The sequence below is a fragment of the Elaeis guineensis genome, chromosome 8, assembly GCF_000442705.2.
Source record: "Elaeis guineensis isolate ETL-2024a chromosome 8, EG11, whole genome shotgun sequence".
NCBI lineage: Eukaryota > Viridiplantae > Streptophyta > Magnoliopsida > Arecales > Arecaceae > Elaeis > Elaeis guineensis.
In genome coordinates, this window is record NC_026000.2 from 71447200 (window position 1) to 71463323 (window position 16124).

The following is a 16124-nucleotide window of genomic DNA, read 5'->3' on the forward strand; positions in this document are numbered from 1 at the left end:
AGCAGAGAAAAAAGTTGATCAGAGATCGGGCTCCCCATGAGGGTTTGGCAGTAGGGAAGAGGACAGGTAGAGGCAGAAGCAAGTCCAGGGGGCAGTCCAAGTCCAAGAAGGGAAAGAAAGAGGTGAAATGCTTCAAGTGCAACGAGTTCGGGCACTTCAAGCAAAAATGTCCACTATGGAAGAGCAAGAAGGGAGAAAGAAGTGGCTCAGAATCAGTGAGTGCAGTTGCTGGGCAGCAGGTGGAGGATGATCTACTTGTGGTATCAGATGGTCACAGGCATTACACAGAGGAGTGGACACTAGACTCTGCGTGTTTACATCACTACACACCACACGGTCTTGGTTTGCGACATACACCAAGACAGATGAGGGATCAGTGACTCTAGGCGACAATCATCCTTGCAAGGTGGCTGGGATAGGGACAGTCAGGGTGAGGATGTTTGATGGGATTGTGAGGACATTGACAAATGTAAAGCACATCCCGGAGCTGGAAAAGAATCTGGTGTCACTTGGCTACTTGGAGCGCAGTGGATACAACTTCAGCAATAGGGCTAGAAGCGGAGTACTGAACATCTCCAATGGAGCTATGGTGGTGATGAGAGACAGGAGGTTGGACAATAACCTCTATCATATGGAGGGATCTGTGGTGACCGAAGAGTCTGATGCAGCAGCTGCAGCACAAGACCAGGAGGGGACTTACAGGATGTGGCACTACCGCCTAGGCCACATGGGTGACAGGAGGCTAAGGGAGTTGAGTAGGAGAGGACTCATCTCTGATCTGGAGGATGATGCTATAGGGGAGATTTGTGAGCCTTGCCAGATGGAAAAGCAGAGGAGAGTTCAGTTCAACATCAGTACAGCCCGCAGTGCAGCCCCTCTGGAGTTAGTACACACAGATGTGTGGGGACCAGCCCCAGTTTTAGCTAGGAATAGGGCCAGATACTTCATGACCCTGATTGATGATTTCTCAAGGAAGCTCTAGATTTACTTCATGAGAGAGAAATAAGAGGTCTTCACCAAGTTCAAGATCTGGAGAGCTGAGGTGGAGAAGGAGCAGGGGAGGAGCGTGAAGTGTCTGAGGTCAGACAATGGTGGAGAGTACACCAGCAGAGAGTTTCAAGATTACTGTGAGGAGTGTGGGATCAGGAGATACTTCTCAGTTACGAGAACTCCACAGCAGAATGGGGTGGCCAAGAGGATGAACAAAACACTTTTGGAAAAGGCACGATGCATGAGGCTGCAGGCAGGGCTTCCAAAGGAGTTCTGGGTTGACACAGTTGATGCAGCGGGTTACTTGGTCAATCGGTCACCTCACACCAGGTTGGATGGCAGGCTACCAGAGGAGGTGTGATCTGGGAGGACAGTTGGGCTGGGCCATCTACAAGTATTTGGGTGCACGGCCTATGTGCACATTGGAGCTGGTGAGCGGAGCAAGCTAGACGCCAGATCACTCAAGGCGGTATTTCTAGGCTATCCGCGAGGAGTCAAGGGATATAGGCTGTGGGATCCCTTGGAAAAGAAGGTCATCATTAGTCGGGATGTGACTTTTGATGAGGAGTCAGTCTTACGGAGGTGAGCAGGCATGGAGGAGCAGTAGGAGCAGGAGGAGGTCCAGCAGGGTGCTGCTAGACAGCTTACCTCTTTGATTTTGCCTCTTGCAGGTACTACTGGAGGACATGACATTTAGGTGGAGCACCTACCCAAGGTGTCTCCACAGGTGGAGAGGACTCAGTTGGATGATCGAGGTGGAGAGGTCCTGCAGGAGCGAGCTGGATCGAGGACTGATATCGGTGTTGCCCTACACAAGCCCAAGAGGACCATCAGGTAACCGGACCAATATGGCTTCGAGGAGACGCTGTCATATGCCCTGATGACAGCGAATGGAGACCCATATATGTATCAGGAGGCTATTGAGAGCCAGGACAGAGAGCGGTGGGTCCAGGCGATGTCCGATGAGATGCAGTCTCTCCACCAGAACCAGACGTGGCGATTGGTGCAGTTGCCACAGGGGAAGAGGCCCATTGGCTGCAAATGGGTCTACAGTCGCAAGGACAGAGTGGAGCTGGTTGAGGTCTTGGGACACCAAGGTGAAGATTGTTATGATCCAGGTGGTGTGCCCAACGCCTAGGGGACCAAGGCTAAGGCCAAGGTCCATCATTCATGAGGGCTTCATGGAGGCTCTAGGGCTAGTTGGGCCCTAGGTTGAAAGGCTGTGGGCCTTTCGGGTTCTTGAGGTCTAGGTTATGTGGGCCTCAAGGGACCAACTCTTTATAGGCTAGGTCTGAGCCCAGGATAGGTGAGATTAGGTCGAGTCATGGGTGTACATGGGCTTGGGTTAACCTAATCTCCCATAGAGTTGGTCAAGGGAGTTTTGGGTTTGGATCACTTGACCCGATGTTTATATATACATGTACTTGTATAGGTTTGATCAAGCCAAGTAATAGAAGACTCTTTCTCCCAAGTCTCTCTCTCTCTCTTCTCCCTCTCTCTCCAGCAATTTTTCACACCCCAGGAGCAAGAAACCCTAGGGTTTCTTGCCGCCAGTCCATAAAAGGAAAGAGAAGAAGGGGAGGCGCTAGCCCCTTCTCCCTTGCAGCTGCCAGCCATTTTCTTCTCTCCCCCTCTTGTAGGTGCCCAAACACCAGGTCCAAGATATGGAATCTCTTGAGAAGAGATTGGTACAAGTTTCTCTCAGATCTAGAGTTGATCTGAGGTCGTTTGAGGTACGGGTGAGATCTCCATCAACAGATCTACAAGAAAGGCTGCAGCAGGATAGATCTGCGAGGTCTGTCTCCATCTATCTTCTTCCCTATCTAAAATACCCTGATTTGAGATCTATAAATTGGAGGACCTTGGTCCAGGTCTGATCTGGTTGGGTACCAGATCTTGGATTTTTTAGAGGTAGTTTCAGAGGCGTTCTTCATCTGGAACGAAAGGCTGACGAAGAAGATAGCAACCAGGCTGATTTCGTAAAGAGCCTTGGATCATGTCCAGAAGTCTCCAGATCTATTCGTTACTGGTTTTGCTACACCAAAGGTTCATTGGAGGAGCCAGGATCATGCTCCAACATACATCAGACTTGGATCGATCGATTAATTTATCTGACTGATGTTGGGTTTGATGAGTTCACCTTAACCCTAATTCAATCGGGACTCATGATAGAGGAACTCAATCACACAGGTAGCTACACTGAGAGGATCATCTTCAGTTCTGATGGGTTGCCACCATATACTGCTAGGTGTCACTGATGGATTTTAGGAGCAATTAGAATGATATTAATGATCGATTATTCTAATTGTCTGAATCAGAAGAGTTCTGATCCATCGAAAGGAGTTTCGATGATGAGATCATGACATATCTCATTACCATACAGAATTGAACCTAACTGGGTCACACAAATAAGAGTTAGGATTTGGATGTCATCAATCGGGCTAACCCAATTGATTTGGATAAGATCCAATTAGGTTCAAGGAAATCGTGCTAGCACACGATTGAGCCTAACTTTCTGCTCATGTAATCTTTTCTGTCTCTACTGAGCCAAATGTGATTTGACTCATCTAGAGAACCTTAGGAAGGTTTCTCTCAGTCTAAATGAAGCTTTTTCAGCTTAGAAAAAGCTTGTCTTAATTTATGAGATGAATTTAAGACAACACCTGCTAATTCCTAGCACTTGCCAATTTCATTTTAGGACATCTGTCAAAAGTTGATATATGGGTCTTAAACTGAAGAGGGCTCATTGAAAGATTTTTGTAGAGTGTCCACATACCAAAGTCCAATTGAATTGGGTACCATAATCAGATTATGGCATGAGCCCAATTGGATTAAAGTGGGCGCCGCAAATGGATAAGAACCGAAGAATCCTGATAAACATGGACTCTTTGGTGCCACCTTGCTTGAGCTTATCCAATGCTGGTGCCAACTTAGGAGAGAGGGTGGGGTTCTTATCTGATGTGATAAAATGATATCACTCCACCAATCAAAATTTTTTTAGAATTTATTGAAATTTTTTGATTGGTTGAATGATGTGGCACTGCGCAGCATATAGGGTCTATATAAACCCTGCTGCGCCTAGGGTTTCATGGAAGAAATTGTTTTATGCATAAAACCTAATATATGACACCTCCTCTCCTCTTCTCTATATCCTCCCTACTCTCCTTCCTCCCCTCTTCATGTCCAAAGAGTTGGACGTCCATCTGGAAAAGATCCAAGGCATGGTGATGCCTGGAACAGAAGGCTGCAGGACTTCTTCGACAAGCTGCTGCTCCAACTTCAGAAAGATTTTTGAAGATCTTCCTAATCAGATTTAGATTTAATTTTTGGAGTGTAGATTCACAAGGAGAAGATGTTCTAGATCCTACCTGAGTGGATATCGATAGAGGCCAGGCACTTGCATGGCTACATCAGAACCTCGGGCTGTGCAGAGATCATCTACAGGGTAATCAGATTACCCTTGAGGTATTTCTTCTTTCATCATAGTTTTAGATTTAATTTTAGATTTAAAATATTAGATAATAAGATTAGATCTAAAGATTTAGATCTGAAATACATGTAGGATAAAAAATTTTTGAATTTATTGTACCTCAGATTTGGTGAAATCTGGAAGATCCTACGAGGAAAAGCGATTTTTCTCTTTCAATATGGACATTGGTTGACCCACCTGAATGGATAAAACCCATAGGGTATAAGTGGATCTTCAAAAAGAAAAAGGGTGCAAATGAAAAGGTGGAGACCTATAAAATCCATCTGGTTGTCAAAGATTACCGTCAGCATTATGATATTGACTATGACGAGATATTTTCTCTTATGGCAATGCTCAAGTCTATTCGGATTATGCTTGTGATAGCAGCACATCTAGACTATGAAATCTGACAAATGGATGTGAAAATAACTTTTTTAAATAGAGAACTAGAAGAAGAGGTGTATATGATATAACCTGAAGGTTTCATATCTATAGATAAGTTTAAGATGTGCAAGCTTCAAAGGTCCATCTATGGACTTAAGCAGGCATCTCGGAGTTGAAAAATATATTTTGATAAAGTGATCAGAACGTGTAGCTTCATTAAGAATGGAGAGAAATCCTGCATATACAAATGGGTTAATAACTCTATGGTAGTATTTCTTATTTTGTATGTCGATGACATTCTCTTAATCGAAAATGACATCCTTGCATTACAGGGAATAAAAGTTTGGTTGTCATCACAGTTCTCCATGAAAGACTTAGGAGAAGCATCCTTCATCCTTGGGATGAAGATCTATAATGATAGATCTAAAAGGTTGCTTGGATTATCCCAATCGACGTACATTGATAGTATGCTAAAAAAATTCAGTATGGAGAATTTCAAGAAAGGCTATCTTTCGATAGGTCAAAAAATTTTCTTTCGAAGAGTGATTATCCGACAACTCTTTAAGAGAGAGAGCATATGAGTAGAATTCCATATGCTTCGATAGTGGGATCTATTATGTACATCATGACATGTACACGATTAGATGTGGCATACTCATTAGGAGTAGTGAGCAGATATCAGTTCGATCCAGATGAGAATCACTGGAAGGTCGTAAAGACTATCCTTAAGTATTTGAGAAATACTAAGGATCATTATCTATGGAGAATCCGATCTAAAGCTTGTGGGGTTTACAGACTCCAATTTTTAGTTGGATCATGATGACAGCAAAAGCATGTCGGGATATATTTATACTCTGAATGGTGGAACAATCTGCTGGAAAAGTTTTAAGCAGCACACTATGACCAACTCTACTTGTGAGGTGAAATATATCACGGCATCCAATGCTGCGAAAGAAGCTATGTGGCTATGAAAGTTTATCAACAAGCTTAGAGTGGCAACCTCCCTTGATGGCCCCATCTTGTTGTACTGCGACAGTACTGGTGCTATTGCTTAAGTGAAGGAATCGAAGTCACATCAGCGGACCAAGCACATTGTGCACCGCTACCACCTGATCCGAGAAATCATGGATCAAGGTGACGTTGAGCTTCAGAAGATCGATGAAAAGGAGAACCTGACCGACCCATTTACTAAAGCCCTCACATCAAGGAGTTTGAAGACTATAAATCAAAGATGGGTATACGATACTGCATCGATTGGCTTTAGTCCAAGTGAGAATTGTTGGGAATTATGTCCCAAAGCTAATCGTCAGTCTGTTAACAATTGTACTTATCATTGTAATTAGATATAAATTATTAAATTAATAAATATTATTTAGTTTTTTCATCACTGTGTACATCTCATTTTGAACTCCTGAAGTCCTTAGAACTATTTAATTCGATATAGGAGGATATATCGTTTAGTCCTTAAATAAATTTGTGACCAAATCATATGCTATTACTAGGATGGTAGACATATTAAGTGTAGGTCGTTGTGTGCCATATAGGTTGGTTATCCTCTTAACCAAGGAGCATGGAGACGCTGGTATGGTATGCAAGTAAAATATAGGAGTATGCCATATAGGTTGGTTATCCTCTTAACCAAGAAGCGTGGAGATGCTAGTATGGCATGCAGATGAAATATAGGAGTACATTTCACTGAACATGACCAACTCTAGAGCACTCTGCTGTCAAGAGTCACTCTGAAGGGATATAGGTATAAGTGTCCCTCTGACCTGAGATCACCATGGCAACTTGCAAGCAACTCACTATGCTTTGGTGCTGGACTACCTGAATTTCAAATTCAACGATGAAAGATTTTTGGGCATAGTCAAGTACTTGTGAACTTAATGTGTGAGTCAATATGAAATTGATCTCTCCGAATAAGTAAGAGTTAATGTATCAGTGTATTTCAATTCAGTAAAACCTTGGCCAGGGAAATCCATGTGATGGATTTTGAAAATTGATATACAATATGGATGAAAATATCAGGGTTGACAGTTAAACCCTAGGTCACCTTGAGCATTTGGGTCAAAGAGATGAATTATATGGTAACTATATTCAAATAGGTTCTTCAGTGTTGCTTAACAAACATTTGGCCTATCCGAATGTCGGGTACCATTGCTAGATGGTTACTCCGATTGGTATAGAAATCAGTTTCTGTGCTACTGACTTAGGTTCGAACCTATAGAAATACATACATTAGAAGTTTTTCTCTAATCATATGGCTAATCTAAAGAGTCTCAGTCAACAGAAACTCTGATGAAGAGTCCCACTTGATGGAGACTCTGGTAAAGAGTCCAACTGGATGGAAACTCTACTGAAGAGTCCCACTAGACAGGGACTCTAGAGAAGAGTCTCATTAAATTTGGACTCTATTAATAAAAGATAAATTAGTAATTAGATTACTAATTAACTCAATTTGATTGAACATTAAAGTCTAGATCAAGTCTGATTGAATTTGATTCAATCAGGTCAAGTCTGATTAGGTTATGAAATGACCTAATCGGTAAGGAAGAAATGATCCTGATTTGATCGGATCTATGGCTCAATTAATTTATTGATTTGATTAAATTTAATTAAAATTATAAGAGTCTAATTATATTAGGTTCACCATATTTTATTTGGGTCTAATTGGATTGAGTTTGAAAGAAATTCAATTAATTAAACCCTAGAGTCCCAAATGAGTAGGACTCTATCCCTTGCGCCACCTAAATTGTCTCACATCTTTTTTCACCACACAAAATTAGTTTGTATATGAGAAAACTAAAAAATAAACCTTCTTTTACCACTCATTAAGGATAGAAATTGGTTGGTTTTGATTTGAATTCAAATTAGTTTGAATTTTAACTTACCTTTTCCATATCCTTCCACATGTTGGCTGCTTTTGAAGGGGTCTATTATGTACAAGAAAAGGAGATCTTCCCAACTGATTTTCATGCCCAATTTTCTTTGGTAAGCCTCTCTTTAAGTTTTATAAGGGTGAAAAGAAGATAGAGTTGAATTGAAATTCAAAAGAGTTTGAATTACAACAAACTCTAGTCCTTATCCTATTTTATCTGGTTTGTGCGACAACCATAAAAAGGCCATCATTTTGTGTGCTAAATGAAGAGTGCTCTTCCCCATGAGATACCAGAGAGAAATAGAGTCAAAAATACTTCTGTGGGATGTAAGGATTGGGTGGGTTTCCTTCCTCTTTGGTGTGAACAAAAGAGGAGACCGTTCTCCTCTTGGGTGAGAGACCTAAAATTGTTCTAGATTTTTGGGTAAGGAAAAAACTAAAGAGAAGAGAGTCTTCATCTAAATTTTCTCCACCATTTAGCATCCTTTTGTGATCCATCTTCGAAATCAAAAAGATTTGAGGTGATCAAAAAAGAAGATCAAATCAGATCTGCCATCAGAAGTCGACTGCGCGGCTAGCACTCCTACAGAGGGTGATCGGTCCGAGGGGCTTCGTGTGGACCATCCGTAGAGGTCGGACACTTGTGTGGCTGCTCGATATCAGCGAGAGCTTCATACCATGCTTACCAGTAGTGGAGATCATCAATTCATGAAAAGATGATGAGTTCTAAACTCTACTAATATAATCTAAAGGTTAGATCAAATTCAGGGTATCGATGTGATCGATACAGTTTTCTATTTTATTTCAGATTTTATATGTAATTTTTTTATATAAAAAATCATTAATGATAGTTTAAATCTGATCTAAGATATATTTAAAAGATTAAAATATTTAATCTTTTATTATTTCATTATAAAATTTTAAAAATACATGCTTTGAACTATCCATTTTTTCTTTATTGGATAGGTCGAAAGATTGTAAAGCATCATTCAAAAATCTATTAGCATATGGTTACCGTATAATTCATCCCTTTGACCCAAATACTCAAGGTGATCTAGGGTTTAACTGCCAACCCTAATATAGTCATCCATATTGTATTTCAATTTTCAAAATCCATCATATTGATTACCCGGCCAAGATTTTATTGAATTGAAACACACTGATGCATTAACTCCTACTTATTCAGAGGGGTCAATTCCATCTTGACTCATACACCGACTTCGTAAGTGCTTGACTATGCTCAAAAATATTTCATCACTAAATTAAAAATTCAGGTAGTCCATCACCAAAGCATAGTGAGTTACTTGTAAGTCACCATGGTGATCTCAAATCAGAGGGACACTTATACCCATATTCTTCGCAAGCTACTCTTGACAACAGAGTGCTTAGCATTTGGTCACGTTAGTGAGATGTACTCCTATGTCTCACTTGCATGCCATGTCAATATCTTCATACTCCTTGGTTAAGAGGACAACCAACATACATGGCACACAACGACCTATACTTGATGTAGCTATCATCCTAATAATAGTATATCATTTGGTCATGAACTTAAGGTTTAAGGACTAAACGATATATCCTCCTATATCGAATCAAATAGTCCTAAGGACTTCATCACATAATAGGAGTTCAAAATGAGATATACACAGTGATAAAAAAATCAAATAATATTTATTAATTTAACAATACATATATAATTATAATGATAAGTACAATCATCAACAGGCTGACGATTAACTTTAGGACATAATTTTCAACAACTCTCACTTAGACTAAAGCCAATCGGTACTGTATCGTATACCCATTTTTGATTTGTAGTCTTCGAACTCTTTAACACTGAGGGCTTTAGTAAATTAGTCGGTCAGGTTCTCCTTTCCATCAATCTTTTGAAGTTCGACGTCACCTCGATCCACGATCTCTCAAACCAGGTGGTAGCGACGCAGAATGTGCTTGATCCATTGATGTAACTTCAGTTTCTTCGCTTGAGCAATGACACCAGTACTATCATAGTACAATAAGATGGGACCATCAAGGGAGGGTGCCACTCTGAGCTCGTTGATGAACTTTCATAGCCACCAGCTTCCTTCGTAGCATAGGATGTCACGATATATTCCACCTCACAAGTAGAGTCGACCACAGTGTGCTGCTTGAAACTTTTTCAGCAGATTGCTCTATCGTTCATGATATAAATATATCTCGACACACTCTTTCTATCATCATGATCTGATTGAAAATTGAAGACTGTAAACCCCATAAGTTTTAAGTCAGATTCTCCATAGATAAGCCACTGATCCTTAGTATTTCTCAAATACTTAAGGATGGTCTTTACGATCTTATAGTGATTCTCACCTAAATCGGACTAGTATCTGCTCACTACTCCTAATGAGTATGCCACATCCGATCGCATACATATCATGGCATACATAATAGATCCCACTATTGAAGCATATAGAATTCTACTCATATGCTCTCTCTTTTGAGGAGTTGTCAGACAATCACTCTTCGAGAGAGAAATTTCTTGGCCTATCAGAAGATAGTCTTTCTTAAAATTCTCCATCTGAACTTTTTCAGCATAGTATCAATGTACATCGATTGAGATAATCCAAGCAATCTTTTAGATCTATCTCATAGATCTTCATCCCAATGATGAAGGATGCTTCTCCCAAGTCTTTCATGGAGAACTGTGATGACAACCAAACTTTTGTTCTTTATAATGTAGGGATGTTATTTTCAATTAAGAGAATGTCATCGACATACAAAATAAAAAATACTACCACAGAGTTATTAACCCATTTGTATATGCAGGGTTCCTCTCCATTCTTAATGAAGCTATACGTTCTGATCACTTTATCAAAATGCATGTTCCAACTCTGAGATACCTACTTAAATCTATAAATGGACCTTTGAAGCTTGCACACCTTAGACTCATCTATGGATATGAAACTTTCAGGTTGTATCATATACACCTATTCTTCTAACTCTTCATTTAGGAAGACTGTTTTCACATTCATTTGTCAGATTTCATAGTCCAGATGTGCTACTATTGCAAGCATAATCCGAATAGACTTGAGCATTGCCACAGGAGAAAATATCTTTGTTGAAAAATATGTCTCAAAAGTCAATCGTCAACCTATTGACGGTTGAGCAATCTTGTATTGTAATTGATTTGTTAATAAATAAAATATATTTTTTAGCATCTTCATCATAAGTTTTCATCTTCTAATGAACTCTGTTGTTGTGATGAAGTCCTTAGGACTATTTAGATTCGATAAAGAGAAAATTTATCGATTAGTCCTTAAAACTGTTCACAACCAAATGATAGGCTGTTAATAAGGAGACAGCTTCTATCGAGCATAGATCGCTGTAGGCCATATGGATTGGTTGTCCTCTTAACCAAGGAGTGTGGAGATACTGGTATGGCATACAGGTGAGATGTAAGGGTACATCATCATTGAACGTGACCAACTCCAGAGCATTCTGTTGTCGAGAATGTCTCTGATGGGATATAGATATAAGTGTCTCTTAGACTTGAGATTGCCTCAGTGACTTGCAAGCAACTCACTGTGCTTTGGTACTAGACTAACTAAATTTTTAATTCAATGATGGAAGGCTTCTGGGCACAGTCAAGTACTTGTAAAGTTAGAGTTTGATCGAGATGGGATTGACCACTCCAAGAGTTGGAGAAAAATGAATAATTGTATTTCAATTTAGCAAAATCTTGGCCAAGATAATCCATCAGATGGATTTGATATTTTGAAATACAATGTGGACAACTTGATCAGAGTTGACAGTTGAACTTTGAGGTGTCCCATAAGCATTTTGGTCAAGGGGATGAATTATATGGAAACTATATCCGCATGGGTTCTAAGGATGTTGTTCTACACATTCGACCTATCCGACCGTCGGGTACCATTGCTAGATGATCACTTCGATTGATGCAAAAATTTATTCCTGTACTATCGACTTAGGTTCAGACCTATGAGGTCACACACATTAGAGTTCATGATTCGATCAGATGGTTGATCAACGATTAAGAATTATTCTAGGGTTAAACGATCAATATGATTGACATTTAACCTAGTGCAAGTGTTGCAGGAGGATCGATTCATAATTAGATTACTAATTGGCTTAATTTGATTAAGTCAATGAACTAAGATTAAGTTTAATTGAATATAATTTAATTAGATTTAGTTTAAATTTGATTGGATCGAGTCCAAAATATTTATTGGATAAGCCAAGTGCAAGGAAAAACTAGTCCTAGTTCAATTAGGACTTGGGTCAACCTAATTTCTAATTCGATTAGAAAATTAAATCAAATTTAAATTTAATTTAATCTGATTAAATTAAGTTTTTAATTGGGTTAAGATCTATTTTAATTGGATTGATTTAGTTTTAATTTGATTTGGTTTGAGAAACTAAACTTGAACAAGTCATAGATTGAATCCTAGTAAGACTAAGATTCCATCTTGTGCCACCTTAGCCCCCATGCCCACCCTTTCTTATTTTGTGCGACAAAATATTCTCTCTCAGGCCTTCACGCATGCCCAAAGCTTTTCACTCTTTCTCTCTTACATGGAATGTGGTTGTGGACTAAGTCAAAGTAGGAATTAGTTTGGATTTCAAATTCTATGAAATAGAATTTTAGGAAACCAAAACTCTTTCCTTATGGCACTGATTTTATCCAAATTTTTTTTAGAATTTTTGTGGCTTTTATGGCATATATTTTTCATCCTTTGCTGGTGGTCCATGGTAGAAAAAGAAGGAGGAGGCACCCAAGAGTTGGGCACCACTTGTCTTGCCCTGTTTGGATTTTCCTTGACTAGGTATTTGACCTAGACAAGGATTCTTCATATCTCTTTATTTAAGATAACTTTCTTCTTGAGATTTTTGTGAATTATAGACCATTGAGAGGCCTTTGGGGTGTATAAAAATCAGGGAGAAAGAGTGTTAGGGTGTGGAGATATAATAGACACAAAACTAGGTGTCTAGGTGAGAGCAAAGAGAAGAAGAAGAGGGTCTTCTTCTAGGGTTGCTGAGTTCGCCTCTTCCCTTTCTCTATCTGTTAGTTTTTTGAGTGTGTCTCACATCTAAAACTCTTTCTCCTACTTCTTATCTTTGGAAGAGTCTAAATCAAAAAGAAAGAAGCATCTGATCGACCATCAAAGAAGGATTAGCACAATACTAGCATACTGTGCTGATTTCCTGGACCAGGACTTCTGATTGTGATTCGTGGGCTCATGTGGACGACTCCTAGAGGCCGGATACATGTGCGGCTCACAATATTATCTTCAAGTCCAGATTAGCAAAGTTAGAACATCTAACTTGCAAGGTAATAGATCTGATCTATTATATTTTACATACATTAGATATAGTATAGAAATATGTTGATATGATCAACATGTAGTTCTTGCTCTTTATATTTTAATTTTTGATTTAATACCATATAATAATCATGTAATAAGATCTTAGATCTAAAAATTTTTTAGTTTTATAAGATAAATTTTGATTTATTTTAGTCTTCCGCTATCTGATCTTGAAAAAATTTCAAGATCTAACCCTAAAACCCTAGATCTGGTTCCTTCAATCTTGTCATAGTCAATACTATAATGCTGACGATAATCTTTGGCAACTAGAGAGGCTTCATAGGTCTCCACCTTCTTGTCTGCACCCCTCTTCTTTTTGAAGATCCACTTACATCCTATGGGTTTACCCCTTCAGGTGGGTCAATCAATGTCCATAAATTATTGATTTTTATGGACTTCATTTTAAATTTCATGGCTTACAGTCACTTATTGGAGTCAGACCTCTGCATCGCATCCATATAGGTGATCGGATCTTCATTATTCTCATCGAGTTCAATTGGATCTCCGTCTCAGACTAAGAAATCGTAGTATCTATCCAGTTGACATGGTACTCTATCAGATCTACTTAAAGATGTTTACATAATAGGTTTCGAATTTGATCTAATCAAGTCCGACTCTATGGGTTTACTAGATTGTGTCAGTTCTTCTACCAATCGAACTTCATCAAGTTCAATCGTTAAGGCATTAGTTCCTTCACCAAGGAACTTCTTTTCTAAAAAGGTTGTCTTATGCTGACGAAAATCTTCTGTTCGTCAGTAAGATAGAAGTAATATCTCTTGGTCTCTTTTGGGTACCCTACAAATAGATATTTGTCAGACCTAGATCCAAGCTTGTCAGTTTTCAAATATTTGACATAAGCCAGACATCCTCAAACCCTAAGGTGAGAGAGTGCTGGCTTACACCCTATCCATATCTCATGTGGTGTTTTACTTACAGACTTACTCAGAATTTTATTTAAAATATAACAAGCTGACTTGAGTGCGTATCTCTAAAAAAAAATCGACAGACTTGCAAAGTCCATCATGGATCGAACCATGTCTAACAGGGTTCAATTCTTCTTTTTCGATACACCATTATGCTGTGGTGTTCTAGGAGAGGTCCATTGTAAGAAAATCACATTCTTTTCTAAGTTTGTCAGAAACTCACTGGAGAGGTATTCTCCTCCTCGATCAGATTGAAGAGTTTTAATACTCTTTTCAGTTTATTTCTCTACTTCATTATGGAATCGTTTGAATATTTTAAACGATTCTGACTTATGTGTCATTTAGTAGATGTGCCTATATCTCGATAGGTCATCTGTAAATATAATAAAATAATTATATCTACCTCTGGCACTTGTATTCATCAGTCCACATACATCAGTATGTATCAGACCTAGAACTTCACTGGCTCACTCATCTTTTTCAGTAAAAGATGATTTGATCATTTTTTTAAGAAGACAGGACTCACAGGTTGAGAGTGATTCACAATCATTGACTTTAAGGATTTCTTCTTGTGTCAACCTATTTATTCTGTTCTTGTTAACATGACCTAACTTACAATGCCAAAGATAGATATCGGATATATTACTAATTCTAGAGCATTTGTTGGACGTATACATTATACTAATAGATTGTGACAATATATAAATATCATTATTCAGCTATCCATTCATCACATTAATACCATTCATAATGATATTAAAATTATTTTTTTTATTAAAATTTTATAATTGTACATGGCCAAAAGGCCTATAGAAATAATATTCAATAAAAAAGAAGGACGAAAGTGACATTCACTTAGAATAATTATATTAGACTTGAATACAAGCTTGATAGTTCCTAACACTTGAACTAAAACTGGTTATCCATCTCCAACATTAAGGAACCTTTCACCTTCTTCAAATCTCCTACTAACCTACATACCCTGTAATAAATTGCAAATATTAAAAGGGCTTCTGGTATCTAATACCCAAATAGTAGAATCACAAATTGAGAAATTACAAGGTGTTATCATATAATTACCTTATCTAGCAATAACTTGCTTCTTTCTCGGCCTGTTCGGATCCAGGGAGGCAATGTATTGAGGATAATTCTTTTTCCAATATTCCTGCTTCTTGCAGTAGAAGCATTCCGCCTAACTCTGATCGGACTTGAGTTTCTTGGTCTGATTGGGCTTGGATGTCCTAGCACTTTGCACCCTTTTCTTATTCTTCTTTTCTTTCTTAAAGGATCGATGTCTAGAAGAAGATCCTCCCACAACATTCACCGACTTCTTTTGAAGCTAGTGATCCTTCTCAAAGTTTTGCAGCAACCTCAGCAAATCGTGCTAGTTAACTGTAGGCTTTGTCATTCAAAAATGAGTAAGAAAAAGGAGGTAGGATTGGGTAGAGAGTTCAGAATAGCATCTTTCTCCAACTGCTCATGTAGAAAAAAGTCAAGCTTGCTTAGGCGCTCAATCATCTCGATCATGTATAATACATGATCCGTGACTGATACTCCTTCCCTCATTCGAGTGTTGAAGATGGCACAACTAGTCTTGTGCCTCTCAACATCATCGGGTGTGCCAAAAGACTCGTTCAATATTTGCAACATGTCCTATGGCTGAGCATTCTTGAAATGATGGCAAAACTCATCATTCATCACCGCCAGCAAAATATAATGAACCGTAGTCTGATCATTGAGCCATTTCTGATAAGTGTCTCTAATCAAGCTACGTATGTTTGGAGCTAGCTCCTCGGATGTCGGATCAGTTAACACATACAAGATCCATTCATGCTGCAGGATAATTTTGAGCTTTCGATACCAGCTATCAAAATTTGATCCCATCAATTTATCACTATCTAATAGTGATCGGAGCAACAAGGTGGTGGCCATAGTTATAAAAGAAAAATTAGAACCTAATTAGTATATGAATTGATTAAGCCTAAAGACATGAATTTTAGTCTAAAGGTTCTTCCACTATTTTATTCAAATTAATAGCCTCTACCTTCAATTCAAAGAATTACACTAATTTCTTAGTGGGTACTAGAATGCACATGGACTGCACATGAGCCCGAGTG